A 13,893-nucleotide genomic window follows, 5' to 3' on the forward strand; every position below is an offset into this window, starting at 1 on the left:
TTTCACCTAAGCCTGAGATATTTTACCTACTGCTATTTATGTAGAGGAAGATGAAACTTCTTATTGTGGAGAGAATGCTGAGTGTGACACTGAGGACTTGTATGAGGGATTAACTGAGTAGCTTCCAAAGACTTTCTTAGGAGTGATATTTGGACAGAAGATGCTCCAGGGAGGTAGCAGCAAGAGATCAATACTTTGGAATAGATAACACGCATGAATAGTTGGCCCCATTATATCCTTAAACTACATTGAAATTCTAAAGCCTGGTGAAAATGAACTGCCTCTGGAGGAGGTTTTCTCCTGATTTGAACTGAGAGAACTTTTCTTGCTCCCAGCTAAAGAACTCATTCACTCTTATGCATTCTTTGGTAAATTCTTATCTCTATATCTTCTTAGTTTTCTGTTTGTTGTTTTCTTTGGCTAAATGGGTTAACTTGATATTTGTTATTTGTAATGGTCTTTTGTGTAACAAGCATGAGAAGGAGCTAAGTTGGAATATAAGTTAATGGCTTCCTTTCCTCTTAAGAATGATTAGGGAAGCAACTTTTGTTCAGAACCCATCATTCCCCAGACTAGTGATGCCAAACTGAAATAGAAATACAGGTCACTTAAGTGTTCATAAGACTTCCTGCAGGCCACATGCTGACTTAGTTTTTAAATGTAATATTATCTGTTTTATTATAGTTTTATTTATTTTGTTGAATATTTCCCAATTACATTTTAATCTGGTTTAAGCTATACTTGGAGAGTGTTGTGAGCTTCATGCAAACCATGAACTGCATAGGTGACACCTCTGCCATAGAATAGCAATATTTGAGGGGGAATGGGAGCAGACAGAAATAATTCTATCTTATTATCTCTTTTGGAGACTGGAAAAAAAAAAGCACCAACCTTTGAGGTGCCTGCCTGCTCCTTCCCCAATAGCATGGCCCTTTGCTTACTTTCTTTTCAGAGAAGCTAATCAGACTTCAGATCTGACTTCAGATCAACCCATGCCATCTCCTAGTTTCATCTACAAATTTAAATAACCTACATGGACATATATTTTTTAAAAAGCTATTAAAAAGTTCATTATAAAGATTGGAAGGACAATTTCTTGCAGCCACAGAGAACTATTCCCCAGTGAAGAGGTCTCATTATCTCGTTATCCATCATCCACTGAATGCTGAGTCCCTTATAAAGAATGGAAGTAAAGCACCAGGGAACATAGGGTGTGTGTGGAGAAGGGAAGTAAAGTACCTTCTCCCTCACTAGCTTTCAGTCATTGTCTTGCTACCTCCCTCACCCGTGCAGGAGGTTTCTGCATTTCTCACTTCTCTACAGGACTGAATCTCCAGGAGACACTGCCTTTCCTAACTGCCAGCCCTGTTTTCACCTACTTCATCAAGCAAACACATAGAGGACTAAGCATCTCATATGCGGTGTGTGCTGCACTTGTGCTACTTACTCTTACTGGCAGCAAAGAGGATTTTAAAATAAAAAATTTAGAGCAATCTCGCTCTCCCTCGCTCTCCATGGGATGGTTGTCAGTTTCAATAAACCACACCAGCTGACTGCTCAAACGGGGAGAGAGAGCGAGGAGCCACAGATGGCCAGGCTGGTAAAGCTGAAAGGGAACCGGGACATGACTGTCCTGCCTTATTCATTAAGTCCCCACTGCCACAGACCCTTGTCCTGGGCATTGGGGAAGTTATAGAAAAGTAGGAGAAGTCTAAGGGAAAGAAAAAGCCCATAGAAGTTAAATGCTACCCATAATGAGAAGCCTTCATCTGCAAAATACTTTAGTAATGAAATGGAAATGAAAGAGAGAGAGAGAGAGAGAGAGAGAGAGAGAGAGAGAGAGAGAGAGAGAGAGAGAGAGAGGAGAATAGTGCTACAGGGTCCTCTAAGACAGTGCCCTGTGGTTTAAGCTGAATGGTGTGAAAGGCAGATAGGCTAAACTTGGTGGAGCTCTCAGGGCTGCCAAAGGCTCTGCCCGGATTTTATGATTAACAGTGCATGCAGCAAGCTAGCTGTGCCCTAATGAAATAGTCAGACACAAAAGAAGGCTCCCTTAGACATTTCTGGGCTGCTTCGACTTGTGAAAACTGATTTCTCGGGGGTTGGAGTCAAGAGCAGTAACTAGGAATGAAACCATGAATTTGAAGGCATATTCATGCAAATGAAAATTGGAGAATAAAATGCCACTGATGGCAAGATAACCTATTTAAAAAGATGAAAAGACCAATCACCTAATACTGCCAAAAAGAGATATACCAACCCTGGAGTGGTCTAAGTCCTGGTGAGCTTTTCAGATTTCTATTTTTGCAGGATTGAAGCAATTCAATTCAGTAGTTCTATGAAATAGATATTTGATAATAGTTATCATTTATGTAGTCCTTTAAGATTTGTAAGACATTTTATATGTATTACCTCATTTGATCCTCACAAAACCCTGGGAGGTAGGTACTATCACAATCACCATTTTACTCGTGATAGGGCGGAGGGTCAGGTAAATAAGGTATCTTGCCCAGAATCAGAGAGCCAGTTGGTACCTGAGGCAGGATTTGAACTTAGATCTTCCTGACTCCTAGCCTAAGCACCATGCTACCTACAGACTCATCATGTGCCACTTTATTATTTATTAAGGGTCTACTGTGTGTGTAGGACAGTAGGAGGAGCTGGATTCACAAAGACAAAAATAAGAAAACAGGAGCTCAAGTGGCACTAGATGAATGTGAAATGTATACAGGTAAGTAAAGGTAAGACAACGTGTGAAAAGAGAGAGCACTAATGACTAGCAGAATCAAAAGGCATCTTGTAGGAAATGGGACCTGAGCTGAGCCCTGGAGAAAAATGAGGAATTTTAAAAGGAGGAACTTTAAGAAGAAGGGGGAGCCCTGGGAAAGCAAGGAGGTAGGAAATGAGCTTCTGAGTTTGGAGAAGAACATTGTGGGCCATTTTATCGAGAACTTGAAATGTGTGAAAGGGAGTAATAAAAAAAAGGATAAAAAGACAGATTTTAAAACTCTGAAATCAGAATTCAGGGTAAAAGGAAAAGATATTAATGGTATTAGCTGTGTGAACTCAGAATAACCTCTTTGAGTTTTGTTTTTCTCATTTGTAAAATGAGAATAAAAATGTACTGATTATTTTTATCTTTATTATGAATATCAAAGGAATTGATGAACAAGAAAACACTATGGAACCATGAAGTTTTGTACAAGCTTTGTGGTAGTAATAATAGTAGTAGTAGTAGTAGTAGTAGTAGTAGTAGTAGTAGTAGTAGTAGTAGTCGTAGTAGTCGTAGTAGTCGTAGTAGTCGTAGTAGTAGTTCATTAATAAGTTCTTTTCTGATGCCTCCTGTGGCATGGCAATAAGAAGGATATGCCAGTGGAGTGTAAGTTTTGGCAGATCCTCCCAAACTCTGGATAAAGGCCAGCAAAACACTGTGTATTCTTCATTGAGGACAAATCTGGTTGAATTTGGAAAGAGACCAGAAGGATAGCCACCAGGAGAGATGATTTTTTTGGTTGAAGACCATCTGCTAAGGCATGAAGAGACTGTGATCTGCACTGGCAGAGAGAGAGAGAAAGGGGGGGGGGGAGAAACATAAAGCTCATTCTAATAAAAATCAAAACCTTTTTGAAATACTGAAGTTTTTCATGAGCTCAATTTTACCACCTTTTTTCCCTAACATGAGAAAACATACTGAGTAGTCACAAAACAATTTTCTTAAACTAATTGTGAAGAAATGAATCAGATGTGATGGGCCAAGTGTTTCTCATTTCTTTTGTCTGTGGTTTTCTAAGACACATTCTAATTATGTGTCTTAGGGGAATAACTTCAATTTCTGTTGGACAACTTTAATAAAATAATTAGCATTTATGTAGCAATTAAGGTTTATAAAATACTTTATAATTATTATCTCATTTGATCATCACAACAGCCCCGGGAGGTAGATGCTGTTATTATCTCCATTTTACAGATTAGGAAACTGAAGCAGACATAGGTTAAATGATTTATACAGAATCACACTGCTAGTAAGTATCTGAGGATGGATTTGAATTCAACTCTTCCTGACTCTAAGTTCAAAGCTCATTATGTCACATAGCTGCCACTAATTTATATGAAATATTTATGATCACCTTTAGTGAATCTGCTAGATTCCTTGCCTGAAAAGTCACCAGGTGATCATTAATATTAAACCATGTTTTGAAACTATAGTAGTAAAAGAGGTGAATACTTATTTGCTCAGTGTACTCCATGTTTCTCCATGCAAGAGAAGTGAGCTATGTTTCAGAAAGGAATTTGAGGAAATGAGAGGAGAATTGGGAAGGAGGAGAATGGTAAGACCAAAAAAGCAGACAAGATTACAAGTAGATGAGAGAATGCACATCCCAAAGATGAGCTCTAAGGTTTGGAAAGTAATACAATAAATACAGAAATATAAAGGTATTAATAATTCATTTATTTTACAGAGCAAATCTAATATGCTCACTTTTTAAAACTTCTTTCATGTATTTCTTTCTTTTTCATAATTTTTCCTCTTAGTTCTAATTCTTCTTTCACAAGATGACTAATAGGGAAATATGCTAAAAATAATTATACAAGTGCGACCTATATCAAATTGTTTCATACTATTGGGAGAGGAAGGAAAGGGAGGGTCATAGAAAAATGTGGAACTTAAAACCTTGCAAATGGAAGAGTTTTGAAAACCATCTTTGTATGTCACTAGAAAAATTAAGATAAATAATAATTTTAAAAAATAATTCATTCATTCAACATTCAACTGTTCTGCTATTACAATGAATCCTAGGTAATGCAAAATTAATTAAGACATTGATTCTACCTTCGCAGAGCTTATATTATATAAAGAGTGTATATGATAGGTATGGCTGTTCTGAGCAAAGGATGAGATTTCCCAGGATATCTGAGTCCCAAAATGGGAAAATTCATTGACAGAATAAAGAACTTCTAGCCAAGTTGACTGCCTCAAAAGTAGTGATACTATCTAGATCTCACATTCTTAGTCTAACAAAAACCTATAATTATCAGCAAATTGCCTGAGGATCAAGCTATCCAATGAGACATTGGCTCTAGAACTACATAAAAAGTCAGTCAGAAGCTGGGAGGAAGACAGAAGGGGACCCTTAGCAAAGTCAGTATAAGGAAAAGGAATATCCCAGTAGAACCAAAGATGGGCTAGAGACAAATATAATCTTCAAGACTCTGTGTCTACAGGAAGCACAAATAGAGAACTGCCATGAGAAAGTCCTAGGGTAGTCAGAAACCATAGAAATTCCAGGGATGAGGGGCAACTAGGTGGTACAATGGATAGAGCACTGGCCCTGGAGTCAGAAGAACCTGAGTTCAAATCTGATCTCAGATGCTTAATAATTGCCTAGCTGTGTGACTTTGGGCAAGTCACTTAACTCCATTGCCTTAAACAAATACAAGAAAAAGAAAAAGAAATTCCAGGGATGGGTGGTAAGGCAAAAGGCAGCAATCAATAAGTAATGAGGACTCATCCTAGGACAGCCCAAACCAAGGACTCTGATGTCCCTAGTATTCTATCCTGATACAACATGAAGAACTCTGAAGATCCAGGATACAACCACAAAGATTCCAAGGACCCTAGCACCAGAAGCTGGAGGTCAGCACAAGAACCCAGGTAACATAGGATATGATTGTTTAGGGCCCAACATCTTACTCTATAATTCAGCAAGAGATCTAACCTAGTCATAACACAAAGTTCTAATTCAGGAGCTAAAGTTGGAGAGATCAATCAAAGAAAACAATGGCTGATATGAAAAATCTAGAGATACCCAAAAGAAAGAACCAAGTAGTTTGCAATAATTGCAAATAGATACACAAAAAAACCTGATTTTTCTATAAATGGCATAGGAGTACATGGAAGAAATGAAGCAGAATAATTTAAAAATAAAGTAAGAACTCTGAAGGAAAAACTAGAAGGAAAATAATTTAAAAGAAAAAGTAATAAGCCTTACCCAAGATATTGAATAGAAACTAGAATAGAAAAAACAAATGGATGAGACAGCAAGAAATTTTAGAACACAACCAAAAGATTAGAAAAAATATAACAAAATACAAATTATTTGATGTCAGAAACAACTGATCTAAAGAATCATGTAGAGGAGAGATCACTTAAGAATTACTAGACTTTGGGGCAGCTAGGTGGTACAGTGGATAGAGCACCAGCCCTGGAGTCAGTAGTACCTGAGTTCAAATCCGGCTTCTGATACTTAATAATTACCTAGCTGTGTGGCCTTGGGCAAGCCATTTAACCCCATTGCCTTACAAAAACAAACCTAAAATAAAAGAATTACTAGACTTCATAAAAGTCATGATTAAAAAAAAAAGTTTAGTCTATATTTCAAAAAATCACAACTTAAAACTGTTTAGAACCAGAAAGCAAAATCAAGGGGAAAAAAATGTGTCAGTCATCTCTTAAAAAGTATTCTGAAGTAGAATCCTCAAAGGAAAAGGTCTCAGAAATGTAGGCATCCAGAGCTCCCACCTCAAAGAAAAATTAATGCAAACATCAAGAAACAGTTCAAGTACCATTGATCAGTCAGGATCACACAAGGCCTGGTAGCTTCAGCCAACAATTAGAAAAAATCTTGGCTTACCTCCAAAAATAACTTACCCTGCAATGATGAATATAATACTACAAGGGGGAAAAAAATAAATCTTTAATGGAAGAGAGGGCTTTCAAGCATTTCTGATCAAAAATGATATCTGAAATGTAAACAAGTCCAGAGAAAACCAGAAAGGTTTTGATAAATTTTTAATAAATATTTGATAAATTAGAAGGACCTACATGATAATATAGCACTACCATTCTAATGGGGGTGGGGGGAAGAAGAAACAACTGTCACTTTAGAAACGTGTCATTATAAAAGATATTGAAGGAGTTAAATAAGAAAAACAGTTTCTGGTGTATAGATTGATTATGTTCTGAAGATTTACATAGAAGAAAAAGAAGGGAATATAACAAAAGAATATACCAGTGTAAAAAAAGGAGGCAAAAGTCAGGGAACTTGATATTTCTCATAATTGAAGAATAGTTATGAAAATATACAAATATGGAGGAAGGGGTAAGTAGAGAAAGCATCTGATGAACCTCACTTGCATAGACAAAAGAGGACTGAACATACACATGCACATAAATTATTTGGTATAAGATATGCATCAAACTGGCTGGGAAACAGGTGGTCATGTTTATTCAATGCACAGGTTCATTTTGTCAGGGAGATGGATGCAGAATAACCACAAAATAATGAAGGTCTCCATCAAGTTTGAGGCTGTGGGAGGCAATTGAGACATACAGGATCCAGTATTACTTGAGCATCTCTAAAGACTATACAAAAGCTGGCAAACTATGAAAAAGCTGACTGTTAAATTTTCATTCTTTGTATTTATACCTCAGAAATCCATAAAAGCTACAAATACAGAATTGAGGTTTTTTGGTTGATTTTCTAGATTTAAAAAAGTGATGGAGAAAATACAAATAATACAGATTAAAGTTAAAAAGCATGTCGGGAGTACATTTCTCCCCCCAGAGTCAGTTGCTAAACATTTACCAACACATTTCTGAATTTACATATGAAACAATCATTCTGGAAAATTAATTGTGAAATGCTGAAAGTTGTTTTATGAAGAGGATGTGAACATTTCCACCAAACCTGCTATAGTAATTAAAAGTAAAATTGTCTCAGACAAACCCTCATTTTCTTAGTTTTCCAAGAATATATGAACAAAAGTGCTTTATTCAAGTTGTTAGTTATATAAGAATTTACAAACTTACAAGAGAACAATTTGTACTGGATACAAAGCACAATTATATTCAATCACTGGCAATATTTTTTTTAAAATATGCTAAAAATGGTAACATCTGCTTATACTTTTCCCCCTTGATTCAAAAGTGAATAAACTGAATTTTGGTAAACCCAGCACACAAAGCTGAATTCTTCTCTCCAATAATTCCTCCAGTGCCTGTCACATTCATATTTGTTCCAAGCAACTTCAAACATCATTGATTTATTCTTCCATGAATTTGAATGAAGATAAAGCAGCTAAGCTGTGTTTCTTGAGCACTTCAGATGGGATTTCATGGTCTATCTGCCAACTCATTAGGAACATTGCTCATACTTTAGTTTTCTGGATTTATTCTGATTATTTTTCAGTTTTCTTAATCCTGAAATAAAGAGCTTTTATAGTGCAGCAGAACGTTCATCTCCACCAGAACGTTCACTTAATACAGTCCCTGAACATTCCAAACATTGTAAAAGCATTTTCAGGGTAGTATTTAGAAAAAAAATTTTTTAAGGAAATGTTTGTGAAAAGTGTACAATGGTAATAATGCATCACCTACATGGGGCTTTGAAAATATGCTTCCAACTTTGAACTCTGGGATAGCTTTGTGAGAGACTGGGAGATAAACAGCTCAAGAGCAGCTAGTCAGCAGATAAAGATCCATGTATATTTTCCACTAAATCATTATTCTCTGTCCTCTTGGTGCCCTTTGTAAATATTCAAGACTTTCAGAAGTCAGGGATTGTATGCAGCTACATCTGCTTGTTCTGAAAATGCATTGTGATAGTAACTTTCTCACTTAATGTTAAGTTTAATAACTTTGTCTAGGGCAGAACAAAACCCATGCCAGCAATGAGGGGCTGCCCAAGTATGGACAGGAATGAGGACTTGAATTATGCCCTTGTTCCTGGGAAAGGCAATATGTGAGTAGAAATGGATCTAAATTTGGAGTCAGAGAATCTGGGTTTAAACCCTCACCTAATATTTATTAACTCTGACCTTGGATAAACAAAGTAGAGGAAAAAGAGACTCTGAAGTCAGAGGATTTGGATTCAAATTCTACCTCTATATCTTGCTACCTGTCTGATATTGAGCAAATCACTTAATATCTTTGGGACTCATTTTCTTCATCATAATAAGAAGAGGATTGGATTCTAAGATGATCTCTAAAGTCCCTTCCAACTTTAAGTTGGTGACCATTTAATTTCCCATTGCCATCATTTTTTTCTTGTTCATCTTATCATCAATTAATACTATGTGAGCTCATAAAAAGTGATTAATAGATATCTGTAGACTTAACTCATTAGGGATAGGACCTGGACTTGTTATCTCAGCAGTAAAGGTAATTCCAAGATGAGGAAACTCCCATCACCAGTGCAGGTTAAGAACTTTGTTTCAACTTTTTATCTGAGAGTTGCATGATGTGATGTAGTCACCTAGCCAACAAAGTCAGTTCTCTATCCGTTGCACAGATTTTCCATGATTCCTCTCATTTCCTTTACATTGGCATAGCAATGCTACTATGTGAATGGCATGCTGAAGAAAGATCTGACCTTGGAGTCAGGAAAACCTAGATGTGAGTACCAATTCTGACACATGCCACTTTGTACAGACGCAGACAAATCACTCAACCTCTTGGTGCCTCAGGTCACATCTCTAAAACTATCCATTAGAGAACAAGTGACAATCCATGCTAGTTGAGGGAATTTTCTCCTTGGGAATTCCCTATACCAATGTAATTACCAGTCTAATGCAAAAATTAATAACATCTCACAGATCCATCACATGGACCAATTAATTAATAATTAATTAATTAGTGAATCACCATGAAAAATATAAACATGATCAATTCACTGCTGTTCAGTTTCACTGATTTTTTTTTTCTCCTTTAGATTCAAGCTAGCCTATCCCCAAATCAGACTCAATCAGAAACTTAAGGGCCCCAATTTTCATCACTAGTCACACTTGAAATTTAGAATTAAAATAAACCTCTTGATATATTTATTTTTCCATTTCTGGTGTTGTTTTTTCCTGCAGGGCTGATTTATATCATGCTTCTCTCCTCGGTTTAATCAGGTATCATGAATTTAATTTGATAGAATTTTTTTTCTGTTCAGAGAAAAGTAACATGAAACGTTTTTCCTATTCATATTCAGTGGGTTCATGCTTTTACCTTCAAGTTAAATGTAAATAGTCCAGCTGCTCAACAAATACATCCATTAATTTAGCCAGTTCAATTTTAAATCAACAAAGACAAGGACGGGCAGCTAGAAACCCAGAATGAGAGAACAGGCAAGGTTCTTTGAATGTCAGCAGCTACTTGATCTACAGTCACTTCTCAGTGATTAAAGACCATCCAGTTTCTAGTTCTTAATATCTCAAGGCACTGTGCTGCATGTCATCCTTCTGGTTCTCACTTTGATGATTGTTGGTACTATCACCAAAAGATGGGTGAGGAGGCCAGTGTTAAAGCCCTACCAGAGGATCAATGACTGTACTAGGGATCCTAGAAGACTTGGGAATGTTCTTCTGTTGTCAAAAGAATGTAAAAGGTAGGGACTTTGTAAAGGCAGGGATTATTTTATTTTTATTTTTATCTTTGTATATCCAGTACATAGCACAATGGTTGGCATATAGTAGGTACTTATTAAAGTACTTGTTGATTGGTTGATTGATTGATTTATTGTTATGTAGTCAGAAGGAAAGCAGCAAGATCATTAGATTTCCATATTACTAAGACAGGAAGTAAACTGGAGGAGGAATCAGAATAAGAACTCTTAATCTATAATGTCTCAAAGTTCAGGGATTGGAGAGGAGCAAGGAGCAGGGCCTTTACTGTCAATGCCTTTTTATATCCCTGTCAAAATTTAAATCATTTTTATGGGACATATATCTTAGACTGTCAAAACAAATAAACAATAAAGTGCCCAGAACTCATGAAGAGGAAGAGAGTGAGTTGGATTGTAACTGAGAAATTTCACAGGGCTTTCAGTGACCCCAAACTGCTCCCTGAAACAAACCTTTCTCTTTCTATTTCCAGTATTCTCCTAGGGTTATCATATCAACTCATTTCTCTATATCTCTTCAGAGCATCATTGTCTTCCTAGTCATCCAGGTTCTCAACCTTAGTGTCAATCTTGACTTCTTATTCTCCCTAATAAAACATAGCCAATATTTTCTAAATCTTGACTTTCTATCTCAACATCTCTGATATACATCCTTTTCTTTCCCCACTAATACCACCACCACCCTAGTTCAGTCCCTCATCATATTTCTCCTAGACTAATTATTTTCCCTGCAGTCTCTCCCCTCTCCAATACATCTTCCACATAACTATCAATAACACACACACACAAACAAATTTGACAATAAACTTTACTCAATATACTGCTATGACTTCCCATTCTTTTGAGGCTTCAATACAAATTACTCTTTGGATGTAAATCTCTTCACAATCTGGCCCCATGCTCTTGTGTTCCCTTTACCACATATCACTTCACTTCTGCAATACAGTCTTCTTCCTCAGTTCATCTCACATGTCTGATCCTATATACTGGCAGTATCCAGTGGCTGGGTCATACTCTTTCTGAACCACTACCTCTTTGAATTCCTTTGAATTCCTTTGAATTCCTAATTTTCTCAAAACAGATAAAGCACCACTTTCTACAAGAGGCCTTTACTGATCCCTGAAGCTACTGCCCCCCCACCCCCAAGTTTAATTTATATGTATTTTATAATCCTGTACACAGTTTAAGCTATTAAAGCTTGACATTACACTAAAATATTTGAAATACCCTGTAATGTATGTGTTGTCTTCCCCATTAGAATGTAAAGTCCAAGAGATCAGGGACTGTTTTGCTTTCACTTTTTATACACAGTATAGTTTGTAAACATATAGTAGAAGCTTAATAATCTGAAATTTTCTCCTAAGCTCCAGTTTCCCAGTACCAATTGTGTTCTATTCATCTCATACCAGATCCCCATAGGTATCTGCAACTCAACATGTCCAACATAGAACTCATTATCTTTTCCCCAAAACCCTTCCCTCGTCCAAAATTTCCTATTGTCAAAAGCACCACCATCCTTCTGATCACCAAGGTTCAAAATCTCCATATAGTCTTCAATTCTTCACTTACACAAATTTAAGGCTAAGAACTGAAGATAAAATGTTAGTCCTTGTCCTCAATGAATTTACATTCTACTGGAGGAAAAAACATGTACATAGAAAAACAAATATAAAATATTTATATTCTTTGTGGAACCATCCAACAGTAGATTTCCATGCCCTTAATACTAGCCCCATTAATTTATCAATCTCTAAGCAAAAGCTGTGTGCTTGTGCCTGTCTGTGTATGTGTGATGTATATGCATGTTCAAGTGTATGAAAGAGCAAGAAGAAGACAAAGAAGAAGAAGAAGAAGAAAGAAGGAAGAAGACAAAGAAGAAGAAGAAGAAAAAAAGAAAGAAGAAAGAAAAGAAGAAAGAAAGGAAGAAGTGAAAGAAAGAAAGAAAGAAAGAAAGAAAGAAAGAAAGAAAGAAAGAAAGAAAGAAAGAAAGAAAGAAAGAAAGAAAGAAAGAAAGAAAGAAAGAAAGAAGAATGAAGAATGGTAGGCATAGTCTGTGAAGTCCTAGAGCCTAGGTAGTAACATAAAAGTTGAAGTATGTTTGTGGTATCTATCCTTCAATCCTGAGTGATGTCAGGTGGCCTTTAGGGCTCATTCTAATGTTGAGAAGAATATCTCCCCCAGGGTAATTGGGATCAGAAGGGTCTTTGATCCTTCCCTGATGGTTACTATGTGGGATAGAATTTGAGTCTGTGGTTCTGCTTAGTGATTAAAATAGAAACTATGAATAATGGAAGACAACAATCTTTAAATAATCAAAATTATGAATGTTCCAAAGAGCAATGAAATAATAAATGGTGGGTTTAAAAGATATTTTGTTGTTGTTAAGTGATTTCATTTGTATCTGATTCTTCATGACCCTTTTGGAATTTTCTTGGCAAAGATACTGAAGTAGTTTGCCATTTCCTTCTCCAGCTCATTTTACAGGTGAGGAAACTGAGGCAAACAAGGTTAAACAGATTTGCCCACAGTCACCCAGCTAGTAGGTGTTGGAGGATGGATCCGAACCAAGTTCTTCCTGACTCGAAGCCTAGTATTCTATCCACTGTAACACCTAGGTACCTGGAAGCATATTACCAAATCTTTTTTTAAAGATATTAAAAAAAGATAAGTAGAATGGGATGAGCAGGTGGGCTAGCCATGTAGGAAAGCAACATGTTAGAACTTATTGATGGGAAGAATTGATCAATATAAGAAGGTATGAATATATTTCAATGTGTACCCACTAGTGGAGAGAGTTCCCACATATAAGAAGATGATGGGTCCATTGAAATATGGAAGTATTTCTGATAGAGTCAGACTACTAATTGGCAGAAATGAAAGGAGCCACTATTTGGGGGTAATACACCAGCTGAGTGAGGAGCGGCCTTCATTGTAGTCTCTTAAGAAAAATTGTGGGAAAAGGTCTAGTGGAGAAAGTAATATTTTAGCAAAATTAATTTTTTGGATTTTCTTTGCATTTTTCATTTATTATTATATCACATTATATTATATATTATGTTATTGTTATGTTAATTATTATATACAATAATATACAATATGATTATTATAGTAATATATTTTATAAAAATGAAGTATGCTCATTACCTGATTTGGTAATATTGGTTGGGATATTCAGTACATCATTGAGGATAGCAAATTGTTTCTACTATCCTCTTCTGTTTTCTTCTACCTGTATAATTCCACAAAAGGGGAAAATGTGCTGGATATGGATTTGTTTATAAATTGTTAACAGGTAAAGCTTTTTTTAAAGCGATTCATTTTGCTTAACTTTGTTCTGGAGAAGATGATAAATTACCCTCTGTCAAGTTTTCTTCCTAATTTCCTTTTCTTCTTGTGATTAGAATTTTAATTTGTAAGAATAAATCCTCCACTGATGCCCTAATCTGATGTGATTTCCCATTATCAGTTTGGAAGTGACTTGTTTCCCAACAGTTATGCCATCAAAACA

Source organism: Macrotis lagotis, chromosome 1 (genome assembly GCF_037893015.1).
Source record: "Macrotis lagotis isolate mMagLag1 chromosome 1, bilby.v1.9.chrom.fasta, whole genome shotgun sequence".
NCBI classification, from domain to species: domain Eukaryota; kingdom Metazoa; phylum Chordata; class Mammalia; order Peramelemorphia; family Peramelidae; genus Macrotis; species Macrotis lagotis.